Source organism: Hemiscyllium ocellatum, chromosome 7 (genome assembly GCF_020745735.1).
Source record: "Hemiscyllium ocellatum isolate sHemOce1 chromosome 7, sHemOce1.pat.X.cur, whole genome shotgun sequence".
NCBI lineage: Eukaryota > Metazoa > Chordata > Chondrichthyes > Orectolobiformes > Hemiscylliidae > Hemiscyllium > Hemiscyllium ocellatum.
In genome coordinates this window covers 63,984,957-64,006,377 of record NC_083407.1, presented here as the reverse complement: position 1 = coordinate 64,006,377, position 21,421 = coordinate 63,984,957, and positions in this window count along the sequence as shown.

Sequence of the window (21,421 nt, the reverse complement as noted above, 5' to 3'; positions counted from 1 at the left end):
CTAGAGGGAATAGCTTTAGGATGAGAGGGGAAAGATATAAAAGAGACCTAAGGGGCAACTTTTTCACACAGAGAGCGGTACGTGTATGGAATGAGCTGCCAGAGGATGTGGTAGAGACTGGTACAATTGCAACATTTAGAAGGCATTTGGATGTGTATATGAATAGGAAGGGTTTGGAGGGATATGGGCCAGGTGCTAACAGGTGGGACCAGATTAGGTTGGGATATCTGGTCGGCCTGGACGGGATGGACCAAAGGGTCTATGACTCTATGACTCTATTTACACTTCACTGAAAATTTCAGGGGCCTAAGCAGTGTTATACAAACTATCCACTATGGGACTGTTAGTTTGAACTGTTCAGCTTTCTGTACATGGGACTCAGCTCATTATGTAATTTTAAATGCATACACATTTATAAATATAGTGAGAAGGACAAGGAATTTTGCTTTTGCTTTTCTTATTTTAACGTTTTCATCCTGCAGGGATTGGTTATTACTCTAAAGTATCTAATATATAGGAACAGGTGAAGCAGTTGATTGATAAGTAAGGGTGAGTAATTCTAAATTCTATTCTCTAGTTTCTTGTTTATAGTACATAGTTAGAAAGAAAGCTTCAGGAATGGTGAAGCAGCTCAACCACACAGAACCGGTGCCCTGTGACATATGAGGAGTCATGAACACTTACCGGGGCCTAGATGAGCACGTGTGCAGGACATGTCACTGGCTGCAGCAATGATCTCTGGGTTTTAGAGAGCAGCAGCAACCAGAGTACCATAGTCCAACTGTGAGGCAAAGACTGCAGAGATCGTCATGTCACAGGTTCGGGGTATGCAGGTTAATGTGGAATGGGTGACTATCAGGCAGTCCAAGAGAACCAGGCAGGTAGTTAAGGTGTCTTTAAATATAATATTGTATTCTAACTGACAGTCTTCTTTTCTAAATACTGGTGAGTGATAAAGTTTCCATTAAGAAATCAATGTAACATGGCTGGCCCAGTTATTCAGGCAGGGGAGAAAGAAGAGCAATAACGATAAGGGCTTCATTCCATAGAGGAACAGATATGCATTTCTGCAGCTGTGAGTGTGATTCCAGGATGGTATGTTGTCTCCCTGGTGCCAACGTCAATGATGACACATACTGGCTTCAGGAAATGTTTCTGGGGAGGGTGTTCAATTGGAGATCCTGTTCCATGTTAGTTCAAATGCCATTCAGGCATAAAGACACTCCAGCTACATTCCAAAGATTTATGAATTAAATTTTAGCTAGTGTGCCTACTTGTGTAATTTTCTTAGATTATGTCTTAAAGAACAACATGCAAAACAACTTCCCAGAACTCTGAAAATGTATAAAACAAATAGAGGCAATTACAGTTAGCTGGCTTAGTAATACATTTTGCCAACAAGGAATTCATGAAAGCAAGAGAAACTTACTTAAGATAGGGCAAGATGTTGGCAAAAGTGAGGACTGCAGATGCTGGAAATCAGAATCTAGATTAGCGTAGTGCTGGAAAAGCACAGCTGGTCAGGCAGCATCCGAGGAGCAGAAAAATTGATGTTTCGGGAAAAAGTCCTTCATCAGGATTCAGGGCAAGGGCAAGCTTAGCCAAGAAGTGAAAGTGACAGTTCTGCTGGAACTCTGCATTCAAAAACTCATCAAGAAATAATGAGATTTATGGGATATATTGGTTTTTATCAGAAATTTAAAATAAATCTATTACTGCTGAATAGCTTTTCCTTGAAATTTTTATTTATAGCTGGTTGATGCACTGTAACTATAAAGTTAAAGAAAGAAATCTTTTCATTAACAGCTTTCATCTCATAGATGAGACATAAGGCTAATTCATGTCTAAGAACCTGCTCTCAAAGCTCTGCCCACATTTTGATAGCCCTGACAAATTCCATTGCAGCAGCTAAGACAATCGATGACTATGGTCTCCAATGGATCATGATCGTTGGTTGGTTGCAGAGTTTCTGAAAGTCGACCATTGTCTCATTCCCTCTAAATTGTGAGTGCACATCAATCATTATGCCACTGCATGACTTCCAACTCTACAAGCTACTGCTGCACTGGGAGCTCTGAGACCCTTGCAGGATGAAGAATAATTATGGGGAATATAGCCTTACAACACATCTGAATGACAAAAACTGACCTGGTGTCTCTGATACAATCCAATCTCCAGGCCAATATGTTCATCAAATTAAACTCAATATTTATTTTCTTCAAATGTAATATTGTATCTCCATGTGGTATATACATTTTTCATGCTAAGAGAGTGAGACACAGAAACCATTTCAGAATTAGTATTCAGTATTTTACAGGTTAGAGAGAGCATGTTGGGAGCTCCGATGGAGCCAGGGAGGTTATTATTTCAAGTAAGACTGCTTTGCCTGCTGTATTCCCATCACCAACACCATGTGACCAAAGAAGACAAAGAAGGCAGTATATAACCTTTCCTCCTTGAGGCCAATTGAGGCATGTCAGTAGCCAACTACCACTGAACAGAAGTGGAGCTGAATTGGCCAAATAAATATTGTGGCTACAATAGCAGGTCAAAGGCTAGGAATCCTGCAAAATGTAACCCACTCTTGACCACCAAAGCCTGTCCACAATCGACAAGGCACAACACAGGAGTGAGATAGAATACACCCCACTTGATTCAACATGGATCTATGAAGAGAAAGTCATGGTTAGCAAACCTGTTGGTGATTTGAAGAATGTTTCTAGCAGAGTAGGTAAGGCACCACCAATCAGTGCACTGCATTTGGATTTTCAAAGCCCCACGCAGTATGCTATTAATCAAAATGAGCACTTTGGATAAAAGGCAATATGGTGGCATAGATGTTGGATCATTTAACAATAAATAGTGTAAGAATAAGTACTTCCCTATGACTCTATTAACAGACTGTGACAAGAGGGATACCACAAGAATCATTGTTTGGACCTCAGCTGTTCACAATCCATATCAATGATCTGGATGTGATGAAAAATGCCGATGAGGAGGATGCAAAGAGGCTTCAGGGAAAATTTGACAGGCTGAGTGGATAGACAAAAGCATGATGGATGTAACATAATGTGGATAAGTGAGAGGTTATTCATTTTGGTAGGAGGAACAGAGGTGAAGAGTATTTGCATATTGGTTTCTATGACAAGAGGTTTTAATTACAGGAGCACACATATCTTGCTTCAATTGTATAGAACTTCAGTAAGACTGCATCTGGCGTAATGTGTCCTCTTTAGGTCTCCTTCCCTAAGGAACAATAACTTTCCATAGAGGGAGTGCAGCACAGGGAGCTTCACCAGATTAATTCCTAGGAAATCAGGACTATTCTGTAAAGAACAATTGAGGAGATTAATATGTATTCCCCGAAGATTAGAAGAAGGAGAAGTGATCTGAATGAAATTTATAAAGTTGTTAAAGAGTTAGATAGGCAAGATGAAAAAAGGATGTTTCAACCATCTGGAACAATCATGATGAGGTGCGAGCCATTTAGGACTGCAATGAAAAGGAATTTCTTCACCCAGTAGGTAGCAATTCTTTCCAATTCTCTGTCCTAATGGGCTGTGGATGATCAGTCATTGAGCATTGATAGATTTCTTGATGATATTGACATGAAGTACACTGAGGACAATGAGTGAAAATGATACTTAGGTCAATGATCAGCTCTGATCAACAATGGTGCAACAGCCTCAAGGGGCTGAATGGTTTACTGCTGTTCCTGTGTTCCTAATAGTGTCATTCTTCTAAGCTGCACCATTTCCCACTTATGTTTTACACACAAATTACAGAAACCTATTATCGGAAGGACACACAAAATCTGAACTCATCTTGTACAATCTGTTCTGCTCACACACTTTTCTTGACAGTGAAAAATCTGTGCCTAATTTATAGGTTAAATATGTGGCCTTAAGGATTTTGTATAACACCCTGCAGTTAATGATTGGTTGCCAAATGGATATATAGATCATGTAAGAATAAAGTTTTTAGTAATGATGTGAAAACTAGAATATGGATGTGAAAAATAATTGGAGGAATTTGTTTACTCACATTAGAACTTGTGTCAATTACTTACAGGTTAGTCCTGCTAGAAATTTACCATTGTACTGTTTAACTATATTTTCTAGACTATTAATAAAGTGAAATAACTAAGGTCAAGACACACCTTAAAACATTTCAAAGCAACTCCTAATGGGACATTTATTACTTCACTTCTATGTTTTAACATGAATTTGTCATTTTCACAACTTTTCCCAAAGTAAGCTGTTATAAATGGGAGGAATGCACTTTAATGAATATAAAATTGCTGATTTATTATAAAAGAAAACCCATTCAATAAAGATGCAAAATCAGTTAACCCTTAATTTTTGGAATGAAGATATAAACATTGATACCTCTAAATAACCTAAAATAAATTGAAAGGGAGATAAAAAGATTATGCAGCAATTCATGTTTGAGGAAAAAGCAAAGCTTTTGTCAACAAGGCCTTATTCACAAAGGCAAAAAGTAAGAAGTATGGAATGTGGAGATAGCAGCCTACATTTATTGAGAGGAATGTCACCAAATATAGATGATTGTCTCTGGGTTCTTAGCAGATGCAGCTTGCTCAGAAAATATAGTATCAAGAAGTCTTCCAGTTGATCTTATAGAGTCATAGATGTCTACAGCATGGAAACAGGCCCTTCAGCCCAACTTTCCCATGCCACCCAGTTTTCACAATTAAACTGGTTCCATTTGCCTTCATTTGGTCCATATCCCTCTTCAAAAGGACACTCAGGTTTTACATTGGTGTCACAAAAAAGGTGCTCAAGAAACAGATGATATGCGACAAGCAGCTGTTCCTAAGCAGTCTGAAAACCAAAACAGGGTAAAAACAATGACTGCAGATGCTGGAAACCAGATTCTGGATTAGTGGTGCTGGAAGAGCACAGCAGTTCAGGCAGCATCCAACGAGCAGCGAAATCGACGTTTCGGGCAAAAGCCCTTCATGATGAAGGGCTTTTGCCCGAAACGTCGATTTCGCTGCTCGTTGGATGCTGCCTGAACTGCTGTGCTCTTCCAGCAACACTGATCCTGAAAACCAAAACAACCTCCTAATGTGCAAAACAATGTTCAAACAGATAGCCATAAAACCCGGTTGTAAAAACAGTCAGATATTTGCCAACCAAGACCAATAATAATCTAGAATTGTACAATTTCCAAGAAATTCCCTGTTAAAAATCTGTTCCAATGTCTTTTCATTAATCTTTTGAAAAATTTTCCCAGCTATTCCACAAACCTGCAAACTCAAACCCACAAAAAATATTATATATAAAGTCACCATAACGAAACCTATTTCTATGATACCTATCCTCCTTAGCCCTTAGAATCATGTGGTGTGACATCCAACTGAGGAAGGGTGGCTTAGTTCCACACTTTTCCTAATCTTTGTTTGATTTTGACAAAGGTTTTGAATTTTAAAAGAATGCATTACACAGTCAAGAGCTCAATAGACATTATACACACAGGGGAACCTCGATCATCTGAACGTGATGGGCGGGCACTACAGGGGAACCTCAATTATCTGAACATGATGGGCGAGCACTACAGGGGAACCTCAATTATCTGAATGTGATGGGAGGGCACTACAGGGGAACTTCGATTATCTGAAGGAGATGGGCAGGCAGTATTTCGTTCGGGCAATCGATTATGCGGTTAATCAATTAAATGCCTTTCCTCTGGGGCTCGGAGTTTTTAAAGTCTGCTCCCCGTTCAGGAGACTGCAGCAGCCCACAGCGCATGAGACACCGGCCTCAACCACTCCTCCCCATCTCCGATCCCGTACAACACCGCCCTCCTTCCAACCCTGTCCCACACCGCTCCCCCACCCCCAACAACACCCCCTGCCCCTGTGCAACACCCCCCACCCCAACACCATCCCACACCGCCCCCCAACCCAACACTCCCCACCCCCCAACACCACCCCATGCCCCAACACCGCCCCGCCCCGTGCATCACCATGCCCCGCCCCCAACACCGCCCCACCCCGTGCATCACCATGCCCCGCCCCCAACACCGTCCCCCTGACCTGTCAACACCTCACCCCGCCCTGTGCAACACCCCTCCGCCCCCAACACCGTCCCAAATCACCTCCCCCCACACCAACACCGCCACCCAGGCCCCAACCCCATCCCTGCCCCCGGGGCAGCTGGACTGGACACCAACAACAAAACTGCTGCAGTTGCCTTTGTGGGGTAAGTCTCCAAATAGCGCACACACACACACACACACACACACACACACACACACACACAGCCACACACATGGCGTTTTACTGCAACTTTTTGACAGGTTCTACCTTGGCCCTATTCAGGACAATGTTGGAGAGATTATCTGGGGAAAGGGGGTTTAAGTACACCCCTGTGCAGAACTTCAGGAAAGTGTGGGGCGAGAGAGAGGGTGGGCAGTCAGTCATTTGGAGATGGTGCCTGTTTAATCATTGTAAACAAAATACGCGATCACTGTTGGAAACATGTCTTTGATGTAATGTTTCTATCGGGACCTCAAGATCTAACCCTCAAGATAATCAGAGGGTTAGACAGGGTGGACAGGGAGAGCCTTTTTCCAAGTATGGGAACGGCAAACACGAGGGGACACAACTTTAAAGTGAGGGGAGATAGGTATAAGACAGATGTCAGAGGTAGTTTCTTTACTCAGAGAGTAGTAAGGGCATGAAATGCTTTGCCTGCAACAGTAGTAGATTTACCAAGTTTAAGTGCATTTAAGTCATCATTGGACAGACATATGGACATACATAGAATAGTGTAGATGGGATGGGCTTCAGATTAGTATGACAGGGCGGCGCAACATCGAGGGTCAAAGGGCCTGTACTGCGCTGTAATGTTCTATGTTCTATCTCCTTCAGATAATCCGATTTTTGGATAATTGGTATTTGGATAAACGAAGTTCCTCTGTACATGTAAACCATTCGCCAAACAGTTCTCCTGGAGTTAAACAAGCAAAGGAAATTTTTATTCTGCTCAAACTCACCTCATTAAACCAATTCAAATCTAAAACAAAAACCAACTTTGATAAAACACATGCTAAGAAACATCTTTTAACTAAACAAGAATTTGAACTGGTCGAGTTAAGTTTCAATAAGAAAGAAAGGTGAGGGTTCATTGTCTGTAATGCCCCCAGTTCAATGCAGTGGAGGAAAACAAAGAGCTGCGGATGTGAGAAACCTGGAATCCAACATCTTGAATGCACTTTATCGATGCAAAAGCAGAAATTGCTGGAGAAACTCAGCGGGTCTGGCAGCATTTATGAATAAAAAGAAACGTTAATTTTTTGGGTTCAGTGACACTTCTTAGGGGTTTTGAAACATTAAGCCTGCTTTCTCTACAAGATGCTGCCAGAACTGCTGAGCATCTCCGGCAATTTCTGCTTTTGCGTCAATAAAGTGGATTCAAGATGTTGGAAAACCTGCTGAGTTTCTCCAGCAATTTCAAGAGTGTCAAGACTGGAATTTGGAATACACAGTAATGCAAATTCTAGCAGCTGTTTTTAGTGTCTGTCAGTGCACCTGTTTTGGTTAAAAACTGTCTTTGAAACATTTAATATCTTTCTTCTGCTAATTAATTGAAAATTAATATTTGACAGGTGTATGTCTTTGTAACAGTGGTCTCATCTATCAACCTAATTTCAATGTGACTCTAGTCAGGTCCTGAGGAGATAAGGCTAACAAAGGTAAATGAAGCAGTTTCCCCATCTACACCCTCCCTTTTAGCTGTGAATAGCAAATTCATGGCAGCCAAGCGATGAAGGATTTCAAATCAAATCTGAATCCTACCAAAGGTTCAGCACTTTACTAGTCATTATCTGTCATTTTCTAGAATAAAGGCTGATAATAGCAATATTATTTTACCTGCATGATTGGTTATATCACAAAAATAGTGACTTATTAGTAAATTTGTTGCTAGTCTGAAATTTGGAATTTTTCAAACGATATGATTTACTGAAAGTATTTATCATTGTTTGGGACAAGCTGAAGTACGTTAATTGTACAAAAAGGACAATACTCACATAATCGCCAATTCCCATCAACAGTGAATGAAGTGTCATTATTTTATAGAACCACTTATAACAGGAGCAGCGTGACATTTTGTCAGAGTGAAAATTGATGTTCTCTATTATTTTTTACAGCATGCGTTGCAACAACTCTAACATAATGAAAGACCTGTGCAATTTTTTACATTTCAAAATTGAAACGTGTACCATCTGAGTTCATTATGTTTCAAAAATTGTACTGTTTGGATCTTGGATAGAATTTTATTCAGGATTGAAAGTAGGCAGCTCTCGAGGAACACTTCCCTGCATTAAATTTCATCTATCATTTGCTCGCCTATTCCATGCCTATGTTCTCTTGAAATTTATCATCATCCTTGATGCTCATAGGAATAATACCTTACAGTTTTATTTCATCCACAATTTTTATATTCATACCCTATAAACCCAAGTCTGGGTCATTAATAAATATCAGAAAAAGCAAGCCATCTAATTCTAACTCTGGGGGATCTGCACTTGTCCATGTGTAGAAACAACCATTTACCAATACTTATTGTTTCCTGTCCAGCTGCTTTTGTATATGTCTTGCCACTTCTCTTGACAAACCTGTTATATGGCACTTTATCAAAGATTTTTGGAAGTCCGTGTCCACCACAATAATTAAATTACTCCCATCAACTCTGTTACTTCATAAAAAGAATGCAAGCAGGTTTATGAAACATCATTTGTGCTTAAACAAATTCTGTTGGCTTTTTTAAAAATGCATCCACATTTATTCAAGTGATGTAATTTTATCCCAGTCTCTTACTTTTAAAAGCTTTCTGACTAATGAGGTTAAACTGGCTGGCCTGTAGTTGCTGGGATCATCTGGTCATCCATTGATGAACAAGTGTGTAACATTTACAATTCTCCAGTCCTCCAGTACCACCCTTGCACATAAAGAGGGAATATCAAGCAAAAGATTTGTGGGAAAGTTATGGGAAACAGGGAAGGGACACATTAAGAATCTGGCACATAGCTATAGTATATAACATTGGCAAAGAGGGTGAGGGATGTGAAAAAGATTCTTACTTTAGTTACCCCAGAAAAAGTCTCCTCCTTCTTATAGTGGAGTCAGATCTCAAACATTATATATCCATCCACCTTTTCCCATGCTTGTGGTTAATTGGCTCATACTTCTAAACTTATCCAAAGTAATAAGGTGTCCTTTCTGTTTCTTTCTAATTTGATTTGAAACTCTATATCTTTATTGGAGAATCAGATTGTCCTGTCTAATATCATAAAGTCTGTTACCTCAGTAAACACTGGCCATAAAGTCGGTTTTGAAGAGTGGCCTTCAAATTTAAGGAATGCAAGTTCAAGTTTAAGGTCATTACGTGTGGGAGACCTCTTGTCTGCCAACAATTAACACCAGCACCATCCAAAGTGCACTTAAATAAGAATCAATGGCTTATGACTTGGATGAGGAGGTTGAGGGGCGGGCTAGTAAATTTGTAGATGACACAAAGGTTGGAAGTGTCGTCGATAGTATAGAGGGCTACTGCAGGCTGCAGCGTGACATAGACAGGGTGCAGAGCCGGGCTGAGAAATGGCAGATAGAGTTCAACCTGAATGAATGCAAAGTGATGCATTTTGGAAGGTTGACCTGGAATGCTGAATGTAGGATTAAAGACAGGGTTCTTGGCAGTGTGGAGGAACAGAGGGATCTGGATGTGCAAGTACATAGATCCCTCAAAGTTGCCACCCAAGTGGATAAGGTTGTTAAGAAAGCATATGGTGTTTTGGCTTTCATTAACAAGGGGATCAAGTTTAAGAGCCGCGAGGTTTTGCTGCAGCTCTACAAGTCCCTGGTGAGACCACAATTGGAATATTGTGTCCAGTTCTGGTTGCCCTACTATAGGAAAGATACAGAGGCTTTGGAGAGGGTGCAAAGAAGGTTTACCAGGATGCTGCCTGGACTGGAGGACTTGCCTTATGAAGAAGGGTTGAATAAGCTCGGACCTTTCTCTCTGGAGAGAAGGAGGAAGAGAGGAAACCTGATCGAGGTATACAAAATAATGAATGGAATAGATAGAGTCAATAGCCAGAGACTTTTCCCCAGGGCAGGATTGACTGGCACGAGGGGTCATAGTTTGAAGATATTAGGAGGAAGGTATAAAGGAGACATCAGAGGTAGGTTTTTTACGCAGAGAGTTGTGAACGCATGGAATGCGTTGCCAGCTGAGGTAGTGAAAGCAGAGTCATTGGGGACATTTAAGCGACTGCTGGGCATGCACATGGATAGCAGTGAGTTAAGGGGTGCGTAGGTTAAGTTACTATATTTTATATTAGGATTAAACTTCGGCACAACATCGTGGGCCAAAGGGCTTGTTCTGTGCTGTACTTTTCTATGTTCTATATTCTATGTTCAATCACTACATTAATCTGGCCTGAACCCCAAATTAAGTTCACAGAGAATACACCCATCGCCTGTGCAATGTATGTTAAAGATGAAAATTGACTGCATTATCAACAAGTTCATGGAACAGGCATTGTGACAGTAAAATTGAGGAAAAGCAAAGGACAAAAGACCTTGATGTGAGTTAGGCAGAGGCCTCCTAGCAGTAGTCAAGAGGTGGGGGAAAAGATAAATCAGGAGATAGAAAAGGCATGTAAGAAAGTTACTATTACAATATTCATGGTGACTTCAGTATATAGGCGGACTGGGAAAATCAGGTCAGTAGCGGATCCCAAGAAAAGGGATTTGTGGAATGTCGATGAGATTTGTTTTGAACAGCTTGTGGTAGAGCCCACTAGGAAGCAAGCATTTAGTGATGTGTAATGAGGTAGACTTGATTAGGGAGATTAAGATGAAGGAGCTCCTAAGGCAGTGACCATAATATGATAGAATTCACCCTGCAGTTTCAGAGGGAGAAGTTAGAATCAGATCCAACAGTATTACAATTGAGTGAAGATCACTACAACTACATGAGAGAGGAGCTGGTCAGAGTTGATAGAAAGGGGAACCTAGCAGGGAAGAGAGTGAAACGAAAATAGAAGGGGTTTCCGGGAGTAATTCAGAAGGCACAGCAGAAATTCATCCCAAGGAAGAATAAACATACTAAGGGAAGGATGAGGCAATCATGGTTGACAAGGGAGGTCAGGGACAGCATAACAAAGAAAAGGCATACAATGTGGTGACAATTAATGGGAAGCCAGGGGATTGGGAAGCCTTTAAAAACCAGCAGAGGACAAGTAAATAAACAGGAGGGAGAAGATTAAATATGAAGCTAAGCTAGCTGGTAATATAAAAGAAGATTACAAGAGTTTGTTTTACATAAAAGAGAGGCAAAAGTGGACATTGGACTGCTGGAAAATGAGGCTGGAGAAGTAATAATAGGGAACAGAAAAATGGCAGAGGATCCAAATAGGTACTTTTCATCAGTTTTCATAGTGAATGACATCAGCTGCATACCATAACCTAAAGAGAGTCAGGGGGCAGATGTGAGTGCAGTGACCATCATTAATGAGAAGGTGCTGGGAAGCTGAAAGGCCTAAAGATAGATAAATCACCCAGACCAGATGGACTACACCTCAGAGTTCTGAAGGACATGGCTGAGGAGATTGTGAAGGCATTTGTGGTGATCTTTCAGGAATCAATAGAGTCAGGACTGTAAAATGGTTGATGTAACATTGCTATTTAAGAAGGAAGGGAGGCAGAAGAAAGGAAACAGAAGACAATGGGTTAGCCTGACCTCAGTCGTTGGTAAGATTTTAGAGTCCATTTTTAACGGTGAGATTGCAGAGTATTCAAAAGAACATGGTGGCTGATTCGGTAGGCTTTGTTAAGGGGAAGTTATGTCGAATGATTCCGTTAGAATTCTTTGAGGAAGTAATAAACAAGTTAGTCAAAGGAGAGCCAGTGAATATGATCTATTTGGATTTCCAGAGGGCGTTTGACAAGGAGCTTCATAGGATGCTGCTACATAAAATAAGAGCCCATGGAGTTAGGGACAAGATAATGGCATGGATTGAGTATTGACTGACTGGCAGAAGGCAGAGAGTGGGGATAAAGGAGTCCTTTAAGGATGGCAGCTGGTGACTATTGGTCAGTGTTGAGACCACAATTATTCACATTGCACATTAATGACCTGGGCAAAGGAACTGAAGGCATTGTTGCTAATTTTGCAGATGACACAGAGATAGGTGGAGGGACAGATAGTGTTAAGGGAGTACAAAGCTGCAGAAGGACTTAGACAGGCTAGGAGAGGGGACAAGGAAGTGGCAGATGGAATACAGTGTGGGAAAGTGAAGAGAAAGAGTTAGTGAAGACAAATGTGGGTCCCCTACAGATAAAACAGGGGAATGTATAATAAGGGACAAAGAAATAGCTGAGTAACTGAATACATATTTTGGTTCCGTCTGTACAATACCAGAAATATTGGAGAATGCAAGATTTATTAAGAGAGAACTGAGGGAGATCAATATTAGTAGAGAAATGGTGCTGGGAAAATTGAGGGAATTGAAGGCGGATAAATCCTCAGGGTCTGATAAGCTACATCCCAGAGTACTTATGGAAGTAGCTCTAGAAATTGTGGATGTGTTAGTGGTCATCTTCCAGGATTCTATAGACTTTGGAAGAGTGCCTGCAGATTGGAGGGGTGCTAATGTTACTCCAATATTCCAAAAAGGGAGTTTGAGAGAAACCAGGAAATTATAGACCAGTAAGCCTAACATCATTAGAGTCATAGATATGTACAGCATGGAAACAGACCCTTCGGTCCAACTCATCCATGCTGACCAGATATTCCAACCCAATCTAGTCCCACCTGCCAGTACCTGGCCCATATCCCTCCAACCCTTCCTATTCATACACCCATCCAAATGCCTCTTGAATGTTGCAATTGTACCAGCCTCCACCACATCCTCTGGCAGCTCATTCCATACATGTATCACCCTCTGCGTGAAAAAGTTGCCCCTTAGGTCTCTTTTATATCTTTCCCCTCTCACCCTAAACCTGTGCGCTCTAGTTCTGGACTTCCCGACCCCAGGAAAAAGACTTTGTCTATTTATCCTATCCATGCCCCTCATAATTTTGTAAACCTCTACAAGGTCACCCCTCAGGCTCCGACACTCCAGGGAAAACAGCCAGCCCAGCCTCTTCAGCCTCTTCCTGTAGCTCAGATCTTCCAACCTTGGCAACAGCCTTGTAAATCTTTTCTGAACCCTTTCAAGTTTCACAACATCTTTCTGATAGGAAGGAGACCAGAATTGCATGCAATATTCCAACAGTGGCCTAACCAATGTCCTGTACAGCCGCAACATGACCTCCCAACTCCTGAACTCAATACTCTGACCAATAAAGGAAAGCATACCTAACTTCTTCTTCACTATCCTATCTACCTGCGACTCCACTTTCAAGGAGCTATGAACCTGCACTCCAAGCTCTCTTTGTTCAGCAACACTCCCTAGTAGTGGGGAAAATTCTCAAATCCATTATCAAGGACTTTATATCGGAGAGTTTAGAAAGCAGTGGCAAAATCAGACAGTAAACATCGATTTATGAAGGAAAAATTGTGCTTGACAAATCTGTTGGAATTCTATAAAGATGTAATTATTGGAGTTGACAAAAGGAAGCTAATTGATGTGGTCCTTTTAGACTTTCAGAAAACTTTTGCCAAAGTCTTGCTTAAGAGATTATAGTGCAAGATTAAAGTACATGAGATTGGGGAAGTGCATTGAGATAGAAAACTAGTTGATAGAGAAAAAATAAAGAGTAGGAATTAATGGCAAATTGGCAGGCAGTATCCACAGGGATTGGTGCTAGGACTCCAGCTATTCACAGTATATATTAATGATTTGGATGAGGGAACAAAATGTAATATCTCAAAGTTTGCAAATAATACCAAGTTGGGTGGGAGGATGAACTGTGATGTGGAGGCAGAGATTCTCCAGCTTGATCTGGAGAGGTTGGGGGAGTGGGAAAATTAATGGCAGATGCAATATAACTTGGATAGATGCAATGTTATTCACTTTGCAAGCAAGGGAGTGTCCATCTGGACCTGGGTGTCCTAGTGTACCAGTCGCTGAAGGTGAGCATGCAGGTGCAGCAGGCAGTAAGGAAGGCAAATGGTATGTTGGCCTTCATTGTGAGAGATTTTGAGTACAGGAACAGGGATGTGTTGTTGCAGTTATACAGGGCCTGAGTGAGGCTGCACCTAGAATATTGTGTGCAGTTTTGGTCTCCTTTTCTGAGGAAGGAGCTCTTGTCCTTGAGGGAATATAGCAATGGTTTACCAGGCTGATCAGGAAAGATTGATAAGGTTAGGATTGTTCTTACTGGAATTAAGATGAGTGAGAGGATATTTCATAGAGACTTATAAAATTCTAACATGACAAGGCAGGGTAGATGCAGGGAGGATCTTTCCAAAGGTGGGTGTGATCAGAACCAGGGATCACAGTCGGAGGTTGGGGTGGACCATTTAGGATGGAGATGAGGAGACATTTCTTCACCCAAAGAGTGGTAGGCTTGGGGAGTTCATTGCTACAGGAAATAGTTGATGCCAAAATATTGAATGTATTCAAGGGGCGGCTAGCATTAGCATTGGGGTGAATGCAATCAAAGGTTATGAGGGGAAAATTGGATCAGGCTATTGAGTTGGATGATCAGCCATGATTATGATGAATGGTAGAGCAGGCTTGAAGGGTCAAATGGCCTCCTCCTGCTCCTACCTCCTATGTTTTTACGTTATGCACTTTTGAATGAAGATTAGAGACGTAGAATATTTCTTAAAGAAGGAAATGCTTCTGAAATCTGATGCATAAAGGGGTTTTGGAATCCTCATTTAGGATTGTCTTAATGTTAACATGCAGGTTCAGTTGGCAGTTAGGAAGGCAAATGCAATTTTAACTTTCATTTTAAAAGGACTAGAATACAACAGCAGGGATATACTGCTGAGGGTGTGTAAGGCTTTGGTTATACCGCATTTGGAATATTATGATCTGTTTTGGTCCTCATACATAAAGAAGGATGTGCTGGCATTGGAAGCAGACTAGAGGACGTTCACAGGAATCAATCCGAGGATGAAAGGCTTGACATAGAGGAGTGATTGAGGACTCTGGAGAAACTAGATAGAGTTTAGAAGGATAAGAGAGCCTCTGATTGAAACTTAGAGAATACTGAGAGGCTTGGATACAGTGAACATGGAGAAGATGTTTCCATCATTAGAAGAGACTAGGACCTAAGGGCACAGCCTCAGTGTGAAGGGAAGACCCGTAGAACTAAGATCAGGAGGAACTTCCTCAGCCAGAGGATGGTGAATCTGTGGAACCTATTGCCACAGAGGGCTGTGGAGGCCAAGTCACTGAGTGTATTTCCGACAGAGATTGATAGGTTCTTGATTGTAAGGGGATTAGGGGTTACAAGAAGAAGGCAGGAGAATGCAGTTGAGAAACATCTCAGGCATGATTGAATGGCAGAGAAGACTCAATGGGCCAAATGGTCTAATTCTGCCCCTGTATCTTATGGTCATATGGACACGAATTTCACACAGACCGCAATTTCAGTACTTAAGCTGGAATCATCCCCTGGGAAAAAGTGAGGACTGCGGATGCTGGAGATCAAAGTCGAGAATGTGGTGCTGGAAAAGCACAGCAGGTCAGGCAGCATCGGAGGAGCAGGAATCCTGATGAAGGGCTTATGCCGAAAATGTCGATTCTCCTGCTCCTCAGATGCTGCCTGACCTGCTGTGCTTTTCCAGCACCACACTTTCGACTGGAATCACACACCCCCCTCCCCCCCCACCTCAATGTTTTCACCAGTGCTGATGCCGCTGATTTATACCAGAGTCATTGGAGGCCATCTAACCTGCATGTGACAAAGGCACCTGCCTCTCCATACACTGGGAAACTTCAGCATGTCTTTTCTATCATTGGGAATATTGGATATCACCCCAACCCCCACCCACTCTGCAACCTCTGCCTCAAAAAGAAACAGATCATGACTCCATTTTTGTGTCAAATGATCACTGAAGTTTTTTTTAATCAATTGCCTAATTTACTGGGATCCACTCTTTTCAGGTGGCTGATTCTGCTGATGAAGGGGTTATGCCCAAACATTGACTCTCCTGCTCCTCAGATGCCTGACTTGCTGTGCTTTTCCAGCACCACACGTTTTGACTCTAATCTCCAGCACCTGCAGTCCTCGCTTTCTCCTCACCTTATCAGTGTGATAGCTTTCGAGTTATACCTGGTCTTTTTGATCAGAAGAAAGCAGGGCGGGGTTAGTGAGTGTCTGCTTACATATTTTTGGAATACATTTGTTTCAAACTAATATAAGACAATAAAGGAATCTGATGAGTTTATGCTATAGCATCCCACTACCTTCTCTAAATCTTTCTTTTTGTACTTATTTTTCAAAAATGTTGCCATTGCTTTGTTCTTCAAAGATTGGCAGAAAGAATCATTGTAGTCATTTTTGACTAGAAATTACTTTGTGTACAGTAAGAGACAAATGCTCAAGGTCCTAATTAAAAGTTCTAACTACTTTTTAAAAATAGAGGTTGAATTCCATTTACTTTAAATTGCAAAAAACTTTAAAGGACGTTAGATGTTGTTGTGCTCTTCATTTTTTTTCATAATTTTAAATCTTTTTTGTCATTCATTTAAATTACTTTAAGTAACAGATGCACTTTGGAGCATCTGGTTCACCTTTGTTATCTGATGTACTTTCTTGAACTTCAACCCTGACCTATTGTGTAGCTTTGAAGAATGTGAGCGATAAAATGTACCAGAAGCTGTAGGTGCAGTACAACTGTTGAACAGCACTGAACAGGATATTAGGCAAACCAAGCAGTAAATAAGCAAATAATAGCCATAGTACACAATTATAAATGGAAACATTAAGGTTCTTAACATTAAAAATACTTAAACATATTATACATTAATAAACCTAACATTTAAATATGAATGAAAGAAGGATTGTGTCTACATATGAATATACAATACTTTTCTTCTTCTGGGGAGAACTGTGTGATTGTTGACAACTGATATAAATGAACAAAATTGCAAAATCTGACCGATATGAAATTGACATTACATTTTATGGGAGCTAGTGTACCATTAATATTTCCATAGTAATTTAAGGAACTTGATATTTTTCTTTCACATACCAAATTCTTATATTGGCTTTAGCATGCTTCATCTTGTTCAGTTCTGTTCTGTCAGCTTGATTTACACCTGGAATTATTTGGGATCAGAATACTTTAAACAAGGAATACCAAACATAACTTGCAGGCCATCTTCACCATAACAGATTGCTCAGGAAGTCGACTGGAGATTTTTAAATCTGAAAAATTATAAATCATGGGGTTGGTTACACAATTCCATACCCCAGAGAACACGTTACTTTTGAATGGTGCATTCATTAGCAAGGATTAATGCAAGATTGGAGGGGGGTCCAAAGGGACCAGCTGGTACTACAGCATGGCGACTACCAGTTGGTTTATGTCAGTCAGGGCTCACTGATTGGGGCTGTTAATCTGGTCCAATCAGGGAACTCAAATTCTGAGAAGTCAACTTGCTGACCTCATTATTAGTGATAGTTAGATTCCCTCTTGTGTGAGTGAAAGTGTTACTTGGCACTGTCAGCCCAAGTCAAGGTATTATCCAGGGCTTGCTTCAGTAGCTGAGGAGTCACAAATAGTGCTGAACATTGTGCAGTCACTAGGGAACATCCCACTTCTGACCTTATGATGGACAGAAGGCCTTTGATGAATCAGCTGAAGATAGTTGGGCCTAGGACATTACCCTGAGGAACGCCTGCAAACATGTTCTAGAGCTGAGAGACAGACCTTCAACAAACACAACCAGTGTCCTTTGTACTAGGTATGACTCCAACTAGCAAAGGGTATTCCCTTGATTTCAATTGACTCTAAGTTTAATCGGGCTTCTCGACACCACACTCAATTTAATGCAGCTTTTATGTCAAAGGCTGTCACTCTCACATCACCTCTGGATTTCAGCTCTTTTATCCATGTTTGAACCAAGGTTGTAATGAGGTCAGGAGCTGAGTGATCTTGGGACAGCCCAAACTGAGCAAGTTATTGCTGAGCAGGTGCTGCTTGAATGCTTCATAAGACCTTCCATCACTTTATTGCCTTAGCAATACACAGCAGAAGAAATAACTACTAAGAATCCTGAAAATTTGGGTGAATACAGCAAGCTTGTGAGGCAGGAACCGCTACCATATTCTTAATTTTACCTGTTTAATTCAGTCTCCACAATGGAGATTTACAAAAACTCTAGCCCATGTATATATAATTGGTGGTTGCTCATTCAGTCACAATCCTTACTCTGAAACATTGATCTTATTTTCAGACATGAGTTATGGACTGTATCTGATTGTCCAACAGAAAGACATCACAGTAGCTATTGTACCTTCCGCCTACTATGAAATTTTAATCAGTTTGCTCTGGAATGTTCCTGATGCTGATTTTGGACCTAGTGAAAGTAAAGCCTGCTCATATGTTGCTCAAAATTGCAACCAAGTGCCTGCATCCTGAATCATGGTCACCTGCATTAAAAATATCATGCATCAAAAGGTCAGAACTTTTCAATTCTGAAGTGAGTTTAGAAACAGTACCCATCTTCAAGGAAATCTTGGCTGGAATTTAGGTGCACTTGTCCAATATACAGCATAAATAGCTATGCTATGAAATCAGCCTTCATAGCAAGTTTTGAAATAGTCTGCTGTTATTCCAATAATTGTATGCAGCTCCACTCAACACAAATAGAGTTAAATTTCTTTTGTAAAGATTGACCCATGAACCATACCTTTAATTATATTTTACTTTTAATTCTTTTTAATTATATTCCCATTAATATGAGCTCTGTTGTGTAGCAACTTGCCACTCCAACAGTTAAATGAATAGGAGCCGAATACTCAGAATATGCCAACTATTAAACTAAGCATAATGAAAACCTGCTTACATGTAATAACAAGTAACTATTGAGAATGCTGGTAACCGTTACTGATAAAGCACTTTCAGAATTTGGTCCCAGGTCAAATGACAACCCTGGAGTTATAATGAGCGGCATGCCTTGGATCATTCCAGTTGAAGAGATGTGAACGAATATGCAAGGAATGCTGAAAGAACTTGGAGGGCCATAAATTCCATTTTTTAAAAATCAACTGTAGCATAAGCAGATGCTCCATCGAAGTCATTGTAGTCTGTTCATGAAATTAGTAATTCTTAAATTTGAAATGATAGATTCAGCTGGTAAGTGTCCTTATCTGTGACCATACTTCCCAAATTATTGTAAACAACAAGACTGAGGTTTTGGTGTTGCACACTGCTGTTATTTCTAAAATGAGCAATCTTCTGCTTGGGGAATTACCACATGCACATTTTGCACAGGAACATAGGAATAGGAATTGGAACAGGCCATTGGCCCTTCAAGTCTCGACTGCCATCCCGTATAATCAAGGCTGATCTTCTACCTCAATTCCACTTCTCACATTATTCCCATATCCCTTCATTCATGAGGTATTCAAAAATCTATTGAACTATGTCTTGAATATACTCCAAGGAACAGGAGATTTGACGTTTCGGGCATAAGCCCTTCTTCAGGAATGCCCGGAACATCGAATCTCCTGTTCCTTGGATGCTGCCTGACCTGCTGCGCTTTCCAGCAACACATTTTCAGCTCTAATCTCCAGCATCTGCAGACCTCACTTTCTCCTTGAATATACTCAACAACTTAGTAATCACAGCACTTTTGGTTGAGAATCTTTTAAGAGAAGAAATTTCTCCTCATCACAGCCCTAAATATCCATTAACTCTAAGTTTATTTTTTGGATTCAGTTTTAAAATAAGCATTTACTTTGGAGATCATGTTTTAAATTCCCCAGTCAGGGAAAACATTATCTCAGTATCTAAATTTCAAGTCCCTTAAGAGGTTTATTTCAATAAGACAACCTCTCAGAATCAAGAAGCCAAAGAGAATGCAAACCTTTATTAATCAAAGTTAAAAATTACACAACACCAGGTTATCGTCTCCTTCATCAGGTGGTTGTGTCCAGATGACAGAGCGACGCTCCGAAAGCTGGTGCTTCCAATTAAACCTGTTGGACTATAACCTGGTGTTGCGTGATTTATAACTTTGTACACCCCAGTCCAACACCGGCATCTCCAAATCATTTATTAACCAAGGAATTGAACAGAAAAATAACAATGTTATGCTTCAGTTAAACAAGGCATTGGCAAAGCCACATTTCAAATACTGTGCATAGTTTTAATCTCCTTATTCAGGGAAATATATAAGTACACTGGATGGTGTTGAAATTAAATTTACTAGATTAATACCTAGAATGAACAGGTTGGCTTATCAGGATAGATTGGGTAGGCCAGGCCTGTTTCCTTTGGAGTTTCAAAGAGTTGAATGTGATTTGACTGAATTGTATAAGATTCTAAATGGTCTTGGCAAGCGAAAATGGAAAGGATGTTTTCTCTTGTTGGTCAGTACAGAAGTCGGGGTAAATGTTTAAAACTTTGTGGTCACCTTTTTGTGTCAGAGATGAGGAGAATTGCTTTCTTTTGTAAAGTTGCGCAACTTCAGAAATCTCTGCCTCAAACGTGGTGAAGGTGGGGGCCATTAAATATTTTTCCAGGTAGATATGTCCTCATTAGGAAATCAAAGATTATCAGGAATATATGGGAATGTGGAATTGGAAACAAAAACAAATCAGCACGCCTTATTGAATGGTAGAGCAAGCTTGAGGGGCTGAATGGTCTACTTCTCTCCAATTGTGTACATTCATATGTTCACACTTATATTGCTGGCATCAACAGCCAATTTAAACAGCTAAAAAAATTGAAAAAAGTAAATAGCTTAACATAATATAGTATTACTAAAACCAATGTGGCAATCTGTAAAAGCTTTCAAATTGTCAAAAACACATTGAAATTCTTTTGCCCGTTCAAATTTATGGTCTTTCTTTAACAAAGCTGTCAAAGAAACCAAGACATTTTTCCTTCTTTATTTTCACAAATTGATTTTTGCAAGTCTGTAATAGTTTTTAAACTCTCTTCTATATTTTTCTCGGAGCTAGCATAATATTCAATCATAATTTATACATATCTCCATATAATCCTTTTTAATTAACAGAGGACTGGATTTTGGATATTCAATTACTGACTCATTCTTATATCATTCAAGTATTTTTATTTCACTCTATTTCTTTCCTCACTGTTGATATAATTCTCTCTTGACTATACTGTCATAGTATTGTTTTAACATATTTAACATGACAGACTTATTGATTTTTTTCCTCTTATTCTGAGTGCTCATTGCATGGTTCACATCATTAAGCTTTTAGTTTGATAAGATGAAGTGAACCTTG